This window comes from Passer domesticus, chromosome 27 (assembly GCF_036417665.1).
Source record: "Passer domesticus isolate bPasDom1 chromosome 27, bPasDom1.hap1, whole genome shotgun sequence".
NCBI classification, from domain to species: Eukaryota; Metazoa; Chordata; class Aves; order Passeriformes; family Passeridae; genus Passer; species Passer domesticus.
In genome coordinates, this window is record NC_087500.1 from 4,907,589 (window position 1) to 4,921,706 (window position 14,118).

Below are 14,118 nucleotides of genomic sequence, written 5' to 3' on the forward strand. Positions count from 1 at the left end.
AGCAAAATTTGGGATTTGGGGCAATTCCAGCGAGCTCCTCGTGAGCCAAACTCTGCAGGAAGCCCCGGGAAGTGTCAGTGAGGGAAAAAAAACCTTCCCGAGGTTTTCCAGCGGGACTGGGATGCCGGGAAGGGCAGCAGAGGGTGCTGCTTCCCCGGGCAAAGGCAGGGAGCTCCCGCAGCTCGGGGCTGGAGTTTATCCCGGATTTCTGGGCAGAAAGAAAGGGACATTGGGGACATGGGAAGGGCACGGGGAGAGGGACAATCCCTGAGCTGTGCTGGGGCGTTCGAGCCATTCCCAGCTGTGCAGGGTGTGGGTGGGGAACCAGGGGATCATCGGGGGATCTTCAGGGGATCTTCAGGGAATCATCAGGGAATCATCAGGGGATCTTGGAATCATCAGAGAATCATCAGAGAATCATCAGAGGATCATCAGGGGATCTTGGAATCATCAGGGGATCTTCAGGGGATCTTCAGGGAATCATCAGGGAATCATCAGGGAATCACCCGGTGATCCCAAGTGGGTTCCCAAAACCCCGATCCCAATAAACACTCCAAGGTTCTGGGATCGTGGGGAAAGGCTCCTCTGCACGGAGCCCTGGCGTTGTTTGGGCAGAGCTTGGACACCGGGATTCTCCAGGGCAGCTCTGCCTGCGGATCCGGCTGGATCAGGAAGTTTTCCTGGTGATTCAGCAGGAGCTGCTGCTCCCTGTGAGTCACTGCAGAGGGGAGGGATGGAGGGATCCATGGATCCAGGGATGGATGGATGGATGGATGATGGATGGATGATGGATGGATGGATGGATGATGGATGGATGGATGGATGGATGGATGGATGGATGGATGGATGGATGATGGATGGATGGATGGATGGATGATGGATGATGGATGGATGGATGGATGATGGATGGATGGATGGATGGATGGATGGATGGATGGATGGATGATGGATGGATGGATGGATGGATGATGGATGATGGATGATGGATGGATGGATGGATGGATGGATGGATGGATGGATGGATGGATGGATGGATGATGGATGGAGAAAGGGATGGATTCATGGATGGATCTCATTCCGAACTGAAAACGGGAATTGCTGCTGTGCCTCCTCAGGTCCATCCTAGTGGAATAAGAAAGAAATAGGAATTTGCAGAAAAATGGCCTCAGGATCAGGTTTTTCCACCAAAGAAGCACATCCCAGGACACCCAGGCCAGGCCAGAGGTGTTTGGCTGCCCAGGGCTCTCGCAGGGCTCTCTCCTGTTCCTGACATCCCCTGCAGCCACTCCCGGGATTTTGGGGCTCGGGCCATGGAGGATCTTTCCCGAAATGTTCCTCCTGCCGCTTCCCGCGGAGCAGAGCCCGGAGTGCCCGGCCGGGCTCCAGCGCCGTCCCTCTGTAATTACCGGATATTTTTGGGTCTTCCTCTGGCTGTTCCGGGCCCGCAGCCCCCGCAGGCTGAGCGGGGAAGGTGCCGGGCTCGGGAGGCAGCAAATCCCGGCTTCCAAAGGGCCGGGAGGAGCGGGAGCCGCCTCTGGAGCAGAATTCCCAGCGCAGCTGCTTCCAGTTACGGCCCCGGCACATGAAAGGGGCGCGGGTTTAAATTTAGCCGGGCAGGAAAAGGGAAAATCCTTTTATCCTCCTGCTGCTCATCCTGGCTCCAAACCCACTCCGGGAGCCATCGGGGAACCGCAATTCCCGCTGGGATGGGGCTGCGGAGCCACAGCCGGGATGGGATGGGAGGGACAGGGACAGAGGGACAGAAGGACACAGACACAGGGACAGGGACATAGGGACATTGGTACAGGGACACAGGGACAGGGGACAGGGAACAGAGGGACAAGGACAGAGGGACAGGGGGACAGAGTGACACAGGGACAGGGACACAGGGAGAGAAGGACAGTGACAGAGGGAGAGGGACAGGGACACAGAGACAGGGACGCAGGGGCCCAGGGTTTTGTTGCACTGTGGGGGCTCAGGCAGCCCCAATTCCCTGGTTTTCACCCAAACCCCACAACATTCCCCTCGGGATCCGGGTCCTCTCCCGCCTGGGGCAGGCAGAGCTCCTGGCCGGGAGCGCCTTCTCCTCCCGGGGGGGAATTCGGGTGGATTCGCTCCAGGACTCGGCCCCCGCTGCTGCTGCTCGGCCCCGGGCAGCGGGATGCGCTGGAGATCCCATTCCCGCTTTTCCAGGGAATCCCATCCCCGGCTGCCGGATCCCAGCGCGTCCCGGTTCCTCCCAGCACGGAGCTGCCCCGGGAGCAGCGGGAATTCCAGGCTCAGGGACCAGGGTGTCCAGAGCCAGGGCGTGAATTCCATCCCCCTCGGCTGATTCCAGAGGTTCCCTCTCCTGGGAAACCCCTGGGATGGGCTCAGTGTGCGCTGGAGCAAAACCAGTTTGGGACTGGGACCAGTCTGGGATCAAACCGTTTCCTTCGCTCTCTTTCCAAGAATTAATTTTATTTTTCCAGTGGATCTGGAACAGGGAATGTTGAGGTTTGGATTGTTTGGGTTTGTTTTTTTTTTGTTCCTTCCCTTGTGTCTGGATGCGTTCCCAGCCAAACACCGAAAATGAAATTTTTCTTCTTCTTCCCAGTGAGAAAATTCCTTCTTTTCTGGGCAGAAGCGCCGGGGTCGGGGTGGAACTGCCCCGATCCCCGATTTGGGAATGCAGAGCCGGGAGAAAAGGCTCAGGGGAAGGCTGGGATCGCTGCAGGGATCCCGCCCCGCTGGCTCCCGCACCCTGCGACCCCAAACGCTCGGGGGAAGGGAAGGGAAGGGAGGAATTCCCGGCTGCAGGAAAGGGGGAGATGCCCAGGGCGGATCAGCTCCCGCTGGATCCGCGGCTGGATCCCGCCCCGGTGGTTTTTGGGTCCCGCGGTGCCCGCAGGTCTGCGGGAGGAGCCGGCAGCGGCTCTGGGGTCGCTGCCGCCCCCTCGGAGCTCTGCAGGAGCTCCCCAAAACCCCGGGTTAAGCCCGGTTTAACCCCGGGCCCGGTCAGGAGCGGGGGACGCTCTGGACTTTCCCAAGAATTGTGAAATCCCCCAGGGAAGGCTGGAAGAGCGCGAATGTCTCGGGCTCCAAGTTGGACTCGATGATCCCAAATCCCGGGATTTGGGGCGGGGGGGAGCAGCGGCCCCCCCTGAGCGCCTCCTGCCCCTCGGGGGGTTCGGGGGCTCCGCCACCCACGGCGCCAGCGGCGTCCCCCAGGAGCCCGCGGCAGCATTCCGAGGAATCCGGGGCCCGTTCCCGCGGGCAGGCAGGAGCAGGCTCGGCAGAGCGGGGCTTGGAACGAGCCCAGGGCCGCTCCGCGCTGCCCGACCCCGCACGGCTCAGCCCCTCCGGCCAGGGAAGCCGCAGCTCAGCCCCCGAGGGCTCGGGGGTGGAATCTCTGCCTCGTCAGCCGCAAAATCGGGAATTTTGTGGAAATCTGAGCCGAGGGATGAGAGCGGGAGGCTGCAAAGGGAGGGGTGATCCCAGAGAAATCAGGATGGGACCAAAGCACAAAAGGGGCGAGTGGGTGGTGCAGGAAGCCCGGGAGGGAGCCAGGGAATCCCATCCCATGCATCCCATCCCATCCCATCCCATCCCATCTCATGGATCCCATCCCATGGATCCCGTCCCATCTCATGGATCCCATCCCATCCCATGGATCCCATCCCATGGATCCCATCCCATCCCATCCCATCCCATCCCATCCCATCCCATCCCATCCCATCCCATCCCATGGATCCCGTCCCATCCCATGGATCCCATCCCATCCCATGGATCCCATCCCATCCCATCCCATCCCATGGATCCCATCCCATGGATCCCATCCCATCCCATGGATCCCATCCCATCCCATCCCATCCCATGGATCCCATCCCATGGATCCCATCCCATCCCATGGATCCCATCCCATCCCATCCCATCCCATCCATCCCAGCTCCTCCCGGCCTCCGGAGCCTCCCACTTTGGGGAGCAGCCCCGGGGGCAGAGCCCAGCCCCGGATTTGCCCCTTTCGGCCCGGGACCGCCCCTGTGCGGAGGCTCCAGCCTGGAGGCTCCCGGGAGCCGAATTCCGCTCGGGGCCATCCCCGGGAGCCGCGGGCCGGTCCCAGCCCGGTCCCAGCCCGTTCCCAGGCCACGGACGCGCTGTTCCCAGCGCTGCTGGCCGCCGTTCAAAGCCGGCCAGCGCAGAAACATCTCCAGGCTCATTCCCATTCCCTTCTCCCAGCCGGGCCGGGCTCCTGGAGCCTCCCCTGCCCGAGAGGAGCCCGGCACCGGCTCCTTGCGGGCTCTGCCCCCGTGCCAGGCTCCGGCTCCGCTTTCATCCCGCCCCTCCTGGCCTTTGATTCCCGGCGCTGGGAGGAGGCTGGAGCAGGGAATTGTCAGCCCGGGCCCCTCCCGCCGGCTCCGTGCGGCGCAGACGGAGCGGAGATCAAAGCCCGGCGCCTTTTTTTAGCTGGAATGCGGCGGGCCGGGAGCTGCGGCCAATTCCAGCGGCGGTTCCTCTCCCGTAACTCGATCCCACATCCCTGGAGGCGTCCCCGGCACTGACAGGTGACACTGGAGCCGCTCCGGGCGCGCCGCTCCTCGGGAACAAGTCTGACTTTGCAGCGCACGGAGCTTTTCCGGCAGCGCTGGGAGCCTGCGGTCGGGATGGGATGAGCTCGGCTTGGAAAAAAAAACTCACCTGGATGGGATTAACCCTTTCCAGAGCTCCGGGACTCTTCCCTGCTGCAGTTCCGGCCTCTCTGTGGGATTTGGGAGCGGCTTTTGTGCCTTTTCCTCGCGCAGTTCCCGCCATCCCTGCTCTCCACATTCCACCGGGAGGAAGCTCCAGCCGGGATTTCCCTCCCTGGAAGCAGGAAAATCGCTCCAGCCTTTCCCACAGCAGCAGGAGGCTCCAGGAATCACCTCTTGGAAAAGTTCCTCGCCCAGTCTGACCTCGGGGAGGGGGCGATAAATCCCAGTAAATCCCAGTAAATCCCGATAAATCCCGCTGGGCTGGGAGAAGTGCCCGGGACACGCCCGGGATCCTCTCCGGGATCACATCCAGGCTCGGGGGGTTTCCCAGCACCAGGGGATCCTCCGGGGATCGAGGATGGGATTCCCCAAACCCCGGAGCAGCTTCGGTGTCTCCGTTCCCCGGGGGAATCCTGGGAGCTGCCAGGAAAGCTCCGAGAAGGATTTCGCTCCCAGAGATTTCATGGAATGGCTGAGGAGGGAACAGCCGGGAATTCTCTGCCTGGAGCAGAGGCCTCGGCCAGGGCGGGGGGCACTCCTGGACTTTGGGGTGCTCGGGGAGTTTTTCTTGGATTGCTGGGGTCAGAGCGCTCCTCTGGGATGTTCCTTCAGGAATTCTGGGGAGTCTCCTCTCCTCCCTGGGCGTGTTTGGGAAGAAATGGCTCCGGTGGGATCATCCCAGGGTTTCCTCCTGGCCAGGAGCTCCGGGCACAGCCCGAGCCCACCAGCACCATAAAACCCCGGAATGAGCCCTGGAATGGGAACAGGTCCCAAGGAAACCTCGGATGCTCCAGCCCCACACGGCAGATCCTCCTTCCAGAGGGGAAACTGAGGCTCGGGGCAGCATTCCAGGGCCAGGGAATGCTCCCAGGGGCTCCTCTCCCCCGGGGGCTGGGCTGGAGCCGCGGATCCCCGGGTTCAAAGGGCTCCACAAACAAAGGAGGGCTTTGAACTCCTCCTCATCCCGGGCAGGGCAGGAAAACCTCCCCAGCCTCAGCCCCCCAGCCAGGGAATATCCTGGGATCTGATCGGGCCTGGGGAGCAGGAATTCGGGATGGGCTTTGGAGGGGATCCTTTCCTTCCTGAGGAGCAGGACAGGGATGAATCCTGGCTGCTCCAAGGCTGGGCCTGGATCCTGCATATCCTGCATCCTGCATCCTGCATCCTGCATCCTGCATCCTGCATCCTGGATCCTGCCCCTCCCAGCTCCTCCCGGGATTCCAGCGTTCTCCTCTCCCCCCTCCAGCGCTTCCCGGGCCTCCATCCCTGGGATTTCTCCGAGGGATGCACGGCAAGGCCAGGAGAGGGGGGAAATGGGGAATTTTGGGAGCTGCTGCTGTCCCAGAGGTGCCCGGGAGCACAAAGGAGGGGACGGAGCCCAGCAGGAATTCCAGCCCTGATATTCCAGCAGGAATTCCAGCCCTGGCATCCACAGGAGCAGCCCAAAAGTGCCACCAGGGCGAGGTGACAGCCAGGGACAGCGCAGGTGGCACTGGGAATGCTGTCCCGATGTTTGTTCCCTGCCGGGGAAGGGGAGCTGGGGGGAGCAGAGCTTGGGGGTGTTTTCCACGATCCCGCGGTGCCACTCCCCGAGCCAAGAGCTCAGTGCCAGGACTTGGAGGAGATCCTTGGGGAGGAGGCGCTCCCAGACTCGGGATGAGATGAGATCAGGGCTCCGGGATGAGATAAGGGCTCCGGGATGAGATAAGGGCTCCGGGAGGTGCCGGCGCAGTCTGCAGCGCTGTTTTCCTTCCTCCATAGGTGGCCTGGCTGGCAGCTCCGCGGTGCCTGAGCAAACAATTCCAAAGGGAGAGGAGCCGGGGCCAATTCCCTGCCGGCTGCGGGTTGAACCCTCATTAACAGCCGGCGCTAATTGCGCTCCCTGCACGGGCCGGGCCAAGGCGGAGCTGGCAGGAAAGGCTGCGGGCTCGGATCCCTGCGCAGATCCGGATCCCGATAAGGAGCTGATTTCTCCCCCCGCGCTTCCTTCCTCGTGGCACGGAGACATCCCGGGGGAGGCCTCGGCTCCCGGGCCGCTCCCGCCCGAGCTCATCCCGGCACCGATCCGGGCGGGGATCCCGGGATCGTGGGGCTGGAGCCGCGGAATGAGGGCACCCCGAGCCAGGGAGCTCATGGGGAAGCTGCCTCTGGAATGTGATCCTGCCCGGGATTTGCTGCGCGGACAAAGGGGAATCCGGGAATCCTGGAATGTGGGAATCTTAGAATGTGAGAATCTGGGAATCCATGAATCTGGGAATCTGGGAATCCTGGAATCTGGGAATCCAAGAATCTTGGGATATGAGAATCTGGGAATCCTGAAATCTGTGAATCCAGGAATCTTGGGATATGAGGATCTGGGAATCCATGAATCTGGGAATCCTGGAATCTGTGAATCTGGAAACCCTGGAATATGGGAATCGAGGAATCTGGGAATCTGGAAATTCTGGGAATCTGGAAATCCTGGAATCTGGGAACCTGGGAATACAGGAACCTGGGAATATGGGAATCCGGGAATCTGGGAACCTGGGAACCTGGGAATCTGGAAAGCCTGGAATATGGGAACCTGGGAATCCAGGAATCTGGGAATCTGGAATCCTGCTGCTCCCTGGCTCTTCCCACGCCGCGGGGCTGGGACAGAGGAGCTCCTGGAGCTCCACTCAGGGCCAGGAGGTCGTGGCAGCTTCGGCTCTTTGGGAATTCATCTCCAGGCAGCACCGCTGGGAAAAGCTCCGTGACCTTCCCGGGCTCCCTGGGGGCCGGGAATAAAAACATTCCCAGTGTGGGGAGGGCTCCCGAACCCTGGGGCTGTGCCAGCCCTGCCTGCCAGAGCCAGGGGACACTCGGGAGCCAGGGGGGTGACACCCGGGCAGGGCCCCCTGCTCCCTCCCCTCTTTCCCAAGCCCCCCTGGCCAGTTTTCCCGAGGTTGTCCCACAGCTCCGGGGCTGAGCAGCGCCTGGCCCGGGCCATTCCCACCTCAGCGGGCACCTCTGGAATGCGGAGCGTTCCGAGCCGGGCCAGGCGCTCCGGGGGCTGCAGCAGAGACCCCACAACGGGACTGGGGGACAGCGGAGCCTCCCGGGGTCATTTCCAGGGAATGGGGCTCGGAGCTCCTGGCATTCTCGGCAGAGCAGTCCCGGGGTGCCCGGGTGGCCCCTCGGGAGCAGCTGGAGCTCGGGATTTCCGGGGCAGCTCCACGTCCATCCCCCCAGGCTCGGGATTCCCAATGAGCTCCTTCCCTGAGCGGCTCCCGGCCAGGCTCGGGGCTCCCGGGATGTTCCCGGCCCCGGTGCTGAGCGGCGTTATCCCTGTAGATGGCATCCCAGGATCTCCGCTGGGATGCTGCTGGATCCCCGTCCTGCTGCCGCGGGATCCGGCTGATCCCGACACCCCGAGGGTCCCTGGAATCCTGGATCCAGGCCAGGAGACGGCGTGGATCCACCCTGGGGAGGGAATTAAACCCGGAATGAAATCCCGGTGGGATTTGCTGGGGGATTTAAATCCCTTCCCCCGCAGGGTTTGTGTCCCTGGGGACACCAGGGAAGCTGATCCCTTTGAAAGGGGGAATTAAACCACATTAAACGGGTTTGTTGGGAATTCTCCCCGCTGTGATGTGGCCGGGTTTAATTCCCCCAGGAGTGCTGAACTCCACAGAACTAAACCCAGTTCCAGGCCGGGTTTAATTCCCCTCCTGGGAATGCTGAACTCCACAGAACTAAACCCAGTTCCAGGCTGGGTTTAATTCCCCCAGGAGTGCTGAACTCCGTGGAATTAAACCCAGTTCCAGGCCCAGATGTGAACCGGGAGCTGGACGGGCTCAGATCAGCTCCAAACTTGCACTTTTAATTAACCTGAGGGGATTTTCCACACTGGCTCTGGGTGGATCAGCCTGGCAGGGAAAGAAATGGCCAGGACACAGCGGGATCTGGGGGATCTGCAGGATCTGTGGGGTCACGTTCCCTGTCCCAGGGCCAAGGACAGAGCTGGCTGGGTTTGGAGGGTCTGGATCAGCATTAGGAAGGGCTCTGCCCAGCTCTGTGATGGGCCAAGGACAGAGCTGGCTGGGTTTGGAGGGTCAGCCTGGGCACCAGGAGCAGCTCTGCCCGCTGGAGCCCTGGGCTGGCTCTGGGGAAGCAAAACCCAAAGCCCTGGAGCGTGTCCAGGCCGTGGTTTGGGGTTTGGACCTCCCCCAGGAGTATTTCGGGCAGCGCCGCCCTCTGCTCCCGGCGAGGCCAAAGCCGCTGGCAGCGCCTCCTGGGAGCCTGCGGCCCTTCTGAGGGACGTTTTTAGCTCTTTGTCCCTAAATCCAGAGGGTTCATCCCACTCCGGGCCTCTGGATGTGGCTGAGCCCGGCTGGAAGCTCGGCCACCACGTGTCCCCTGTGCCACATCCCAGCGGTGGCACCGCGGGGCTCCCAGGGAGCAGCGTGTGCTGTCCTGGGATTGTGACACTGGGACACAAAATGCAGCCAGGGACAGGGACAGGGATAGGACAGGGATGGGACAGGGTAGGGACAGGGACAGGGATGGGACAGGGACAGGGACAGGGATGGGGACAGGGACAGGGACAGGACAGGGACAGGGATGGGACAGGGACAGGGACAGGACAGGGACAGGGATGGGACAGGGACAGGGACACAGGGACAGGGACACAGGGACAGGAATGGGACAATGACAGGGCCAAGGCACAAATCTTTGGGATCCAGAGCTGCCCCGGCTCCCTCCAGCACTGTCGGGCTCCCATCTCCAGCGGGAAGATAAGGCCTGGATGGCCATTAGAGGAATTAATTAACAGATGTTTGATTAATGTCTGATTAGTGCTGTGGGGTTACAGCCCCAGATAAACCACGAGGGTTCCTTACAACCGAGATTCCCTGAGTGCCTCAGCACTGGAGATGGATCCTGCCAGGATTTGTGATCTGGATTTTTTCCTGGATCTGTTCCAGATTTGATCAGGATTTGCTCTGGATTGGTTCCAGATATGATCAGGATTTTTCCTGGATTTGCTCTGGGTTTGCTCTGAGTCTGTTCTGGATCTGTTCTGGATTTGTTCCAGATCTGATCTGGTATTTCCCTGGGTTTGCTCTGACTTTGTTCTGGATTTATTCTGGGTCCAATCCAGATTTTATCTGGATTTGTTCTGGATCAGTTCTGATTATGTTCTGGATTTATTCTGCATTTGCTCTGGGGTTTTCCTGGCTTTGTTCTGGATTTGCTCTGGCTTTGCTCTGGGTTTGATCCAGATTTGCTCTGGATTAGTTCTGGATCTGTTCTGGCTTTGCTCTGGGTTTGTTCTGCATTCCCTGCAGGGAGCTCTGGGCAGACCCTGCTCCTCTGGGCGTTCTCCACATTCCCAATGTTCCCACCCCTGCCCAAACCCCCCCGGGAGCTCCCCTGACCCATCCCGGGGTTCCTGCTCCCCCTGCTCCCCTCCCCTTCTCCCCAGAGCTGTTTCCCACAGAACCTCCCGATTATTTTGATTTATTCTCTGCCTCAACCCCTCCATCCCTGCGCCGCTCCCTCTGCCTCCCTGGGATGACAAAACCCTCCCGGACAGGAAATCTTCCTTGATCCCTCCCAAACCCCAAACCCTGCCGGCAACGCCAGAGAAACGTTTAATGACAATAACTGAACAATGCCCAGCCGCGCTCGCGTTCTCTCAGTCCTCACACACACGGGCTAATTAATTAATTAATTGCAAATTTTCCCGCGGGGTGATGAAAGGATGCCCCTGCTGAGAGGGAAAAGGCGCTGGAAGCAGAGCAGGGATTCCGGGGGATCTCCATAAATCACGGCGGGGAAAGCGGAGCCCCGGGCACCGGGAGCTCCCGGGACATTCCCGACCTTTGGGGAACCCAAACCGGATCCAGCTGGAGCTCCCGGGATGAGCGGGGCCGGGTGAGGGCTGATCCCACCCCAGCCACCCCCGTGGCGGCTGCAGCGAGCCCAGGCTAATTATTACTTGTTAATTATTTGTTATTTATTGTTTGTGCTGTGGGTCCGGCCCCTCCCGCTGCCCCGAGCCCCGCGGATGTCCCGGAGAATTCCCGAGCCCCGGGATGTGGCAGCAGCTCCGGGCTCCGCTCCAGCTCCCGCTGGCACCGCCCGCGGCTCCCGGGGATGGTGGTGACCCCATCGAAGGCCACCAGCGCTGTCCCTGTCCCTGTCCCTGTCCCTGTCCCTGTCCCTGTCCCTGTCCTTGTCTCCGTCCCTGCCCGAGCCACGGGTTTTGGGAACACAGAGCCAGGAGAGTGAAGATCATGTGGCCAAAGGTGGTGAATTCCCAGCAGGAAGAGGAGCTTGGGAAAGGCGCATCCATCCATCCATCCATCCATCCATCCATCCATCCATCCATCATCCATCCATCCATCCATCATCCATCCATCCATCCATCCATCCATCCATCCATCCATCATCCATCCATCCATCCATCATCCATCCATCCATCCATCCATCCATCCATCCATCATCCATCCATCATCCATCCATCCATCCATCCATCCATCCATCCATCCATCCATCATCCATCCATCCATCCATCATCCATCCATCCATCCATCCATCCATCCATCCATCCATCATCCATCCATCCATCCATCATCCATCCATCCATCCATCCATCCATCCATCCATCCATCATCCATCCATCCATCATCCATCCATCCATCATCCATCCATCCATCATCCATCCATCATCCATCCATCCATCCATCATCCATCCATCCATCCATCCATCATCCATCCATCCATCATCTATCCATCATCCATCCATCCATCCATCCATCCATCCATCCATCCATCATCCATCCATCCATCCATCATCCATCCATCCATCCATCCATCCATCCATCATCCATCCATCCATCCATCATCCATCCATCCATCCATCCATCCATCCATCCATCCATCCATCATCCATCCATCCATCATCCATCCATCCATCCATCCATCCATCATCCATCCATCCATCCATCCATCATCCATCATCCATCCATCCATCCATCCATCCATCCATCCATCCATCCATCATCCATCCATCCATCATCCATCCATCCATCCATCCATCATCCATCCATCCATCCATCCATCCATCCATCCATCCATCATCCATCATCCATCCATCCATCCATCCATCCATCCATCATCCATCCATCCATCCATCCATCATCCATCCATCATCCATCCATCCATCATCCATCCATCATCCATCCATCCATCCATCATCCATCCATCCATCCATCCATCATCCATCCATCCATCATCCATCCATCATCCATCCATCCATCCATCATCCATCCATCCATCCATCCATCCATCCATCATCCATCATCCATCATCCATCCATCCATCCATCCATCATCCATCCATCCATCCATCCATCCATCCATCCATCCATCCATCCATCATCCATCCATCCATCATCCATCCATCATCCATCCATCCATCCATCCATCCATCCATCCATCCATCCATCCATCATCCATCCATCCATCATCCATCCATCCATCCATCCCTGCTCCCATCCCATCCTTTCCTCCCACAGGAGCTGAAGATCCTCTGGGTCCCTCTCTGGGCTCTCTCCTTCCCTCCCCTTTCCCGAGCTGCTCCAAAGGCTCGCGCTTTGCACAGCAGGAATTCGGGGCTGGCTGAGCTGGAACAGGAGGGGACAAACCCCCACGATGTCCCCAAGGGAAGGATTTCCCAGCTCTTTCCTGTGGGCTCTGGATGTGGGGCCAGATTCCCCTCCCAGTGTGGGAGCTGCTCCCCCTTCCCTGCAGGTGTCCCTTTATTCCTGCCGCATCTCCCTGTGAACATTTCCCCCTGGAATTTCAATTTACAGCACCAACATTCCCTTTTCCTTCTCCTTGTTAAAATCCTGGGGAACCCACGGGGGAGCCAGAGGCCTCCGAGCCAGGCAGGGTTGGGTAACCTCTGGAAAAACACGTTCCCAAAGTTCCCGGAGTTCCCGGAGCGGCTCCTCCCTCCTCCCTCCCATCCTGCTGGGGCACCTGCAGCTCGCAGCTCCCTGTGCCAGGCCCTGGGAGGGAAGGGAAACGTTTTATTGGGATGTGGGAATGCGGCTGTGGGCAGCTGGGGGGTCACTGCCGGGGGGCATCGGGACAGCCCCGCCCGGCCTTGCCCGGCCTCCAAATCCCCCTGGGGATGTTTGGGAAGCTCCGGGAGGAATTCCCGACCCCCTCAGGACTGGGAGATCCCAGGGGTCCCACACGGGAGGGGCCTGGAGGGAGAGGTGTCACCGCCTTGGTGCCACTGCCTCGATGCCACCACCTTGGTGCCACTGCCTCGATGCCACCACCTTGGTGCCACCACCTTGGTGCCACCACCTTGGTGCCCCCACCTTGGTGCCACCACCTTGGTGCCACCGCCTCGGTGCCACCACCTCGGTGCCCCCACCTTGGTGCCACCACCTTGGTGCCACCACCTCGGTGCCACCACCTTGGTGCCACTGCCTTGGTGCCCCTGCCTTGGTGCCACCGCCTTGGTGTCACCGCCTTGGTGCCCCCACCTTGGTGCCACCGCCTTGGTGCCACCACCTCGGTGCCCCTGCCATGCCCAGAGCCGGATCCCCTCCCGCTGGAGCAGAGCCAGGACAGCTGCAGCCCCTGGCACGCTCGGGGTGTCCCCTCCTGGTGCCAGCCTCACTCCCGGCCATTTCAGTCCTGGAGGAGCCAAAGCCACCGGCGGTGCCCGGCGCTGGCTCCAGCCCCAGGGAAGGCACCGGGGACATTCCCAGTCCTGGGTCCTCCCGGGATCCTCTCCGTGCAGGAATTCCCGGCTCCCGGGATCCTCTCCGTGCAGGAATTCTGGGCTCCCGCCCGGCAGGGTCAGCCCCAGGTGACACCTGTGTCACATCCCGCTCCGGCCGGAATGGGGCCAGGCCAGGCCTGGGAGCCAGGAGCCTTCCTGGGCTCTGAGGCAGCTGGGATGAGCCATCCCCAGCCCTGCCGAGCTCATGGAAAATCCAGGCCAGCCCAGGGAGCTTTTCCAGCAGCACGGACGGGGCTGGGCCAAGCCTGCGGCTCCGGAGCCGGGCTCGGATTTTTTCCGGCTTTTCCAGGGGTTTGAGGAGGGAGTTTGGTGTCAGCTCCACTTCCAGCCTGGTTTTCTTGGGTTTCCCTGGAGATGGACACCTGGACTTGCTCAGAGCTCCCCCAGCTGTGGGGGGCACGTGGGGGCACTGCCAGAATCCCAAAGGAACAGAATCCTAAAGAAACAGAATCCCAGTGGGATCAGAATCCCAAAAGGAGCAGAATCACAAAGGGAACAGAATCCCAAAGGAACAGAGTCCCAAAAGGAGCAGAATCCCAGTGGGATCGGAATCCCAAAGGGAGCTGAATCCCAAAGGATCAGAATCCCAAAGGAACAGAAT